The following is a 1,376-nucleotide window of genomic DNA, read 5'->3' on the forward strand; positions in this document are numbered from 1 at the left end:
CTGACACGGAGGAATTCCTGCTTGGCTTCTCGAACGGTAAACAACAATAAGAGAAGCTAACTCAGAGGAGCGATTGCTTACGTAGCCCCCAAAAACATAACTAAACAACAATCACTTACCTCCCTGACTAACTAAACATGAGAAAACTGTACCCAACTGAAAAGGCGATCCACTCGAACTTCCTCATGACTTGCAGAGCAACACAGGGCATGTCGCAGCCCCAGCTGGTTGGGGTAAAACCGAGGATGGATGATTGCTGTCCTCAACCGCGCCGTCTTATACTCCTGGTGTACCATCTTCGGGATCCACCACTCCTGGAGGCGCACCTGCACACTCACATTTACATGTCATAATCCCAGCCCACGACGGCAGCCGTAACAGCAGTGTGTGTGACATTCCATCATTGTCCAACTGTTCTGACACACACACCAAACAAACAAACAAAAAATGTCTAAATTGCACACTACCTACTAACTGTGTAAATTCTCTGTTATGACTGGTTTTCCTTGGCCTATAAAAAAAAAAAATTACAATATTACATATCAGAATTTGATGAAATTGTCTATTTCTTCTTAAACAAATAAAACAAGAAATCTCACAAAGTTTTCTTCAGGTGTTTGAGGGTGCATGGAATTTATCCAACAAGTCTACATGTATCTTGTGGACTTGGCATTTGACTATCATTCATTTGTTTGTGACAAATAAAATTTGAATTTGAATGGGTATTTTATCCATAAAAATAATTGAAAATAAGCCTTTAGTGAAGTTTTAACAAATGTATTGGTTTTTTTGTGTGTGTTTATATAGTCTATCAGGCTGTCTGATCACAGAGGAAGGCTGTACTTCTCTGGCTTCAGCTTTGAGCTCCAACCCCTCCCATCTGAGAGAGCTGGACCTGAGCTACAATCATCCAGGAGACTCAGTCCAGAGTTTGTTGGCTGGACTGAAGGATCCACATTGGAGACTAGACACTCTCAGGTATGGAGAGAATGTCTGATAGAGGAGGAAAAGTTGAAAACATCTGCTGTGTCCTACATTCAGTTCCTGATTGTTTCATGCAGATGTCACAAATAAAGGGAAGTGCTTGCTCATTACAGACAATCTAAGGAGCTTGAAAAGAACAACTGGGCTTTTTCTTGCAGACATTTCATATGAGAAGCTTCTTCAGTTCTAAAATAAAATTTTGGAGAGACTTAGGTATTTAATTTAATTTAAAATTTGGTTATCCCTAAAAAGGGTCGTTGACCCATTATTAATTATGTGCCTCATCACATGAGCCAAGGTGTGAAATAGATAGAAATGTTCAGCTGAGTCTTTCCCTGTAAAGGTAGCGGCCATCTCTGTCCCACATCTTGGGTAGCACTGCTCTGTTCTGT

The sequence above is a fragment of the Haplochromis burtoni genome, unplaced genomic scaffold (assembly GCF_018398535.1).
Source record: "Haplochromis burtoni strain Fernald_Lab_line unplaced genomic scaffold, NCSU_Asbu1 Contig_1401, whole genome shotgun sequence".
Taxonomy (NCBI): Eukaryota; Metazoa; Chordata; class Actinopteri; order Cichliformes; family Cichlidae; genus Haplochromis; species Haplochromis burtoni.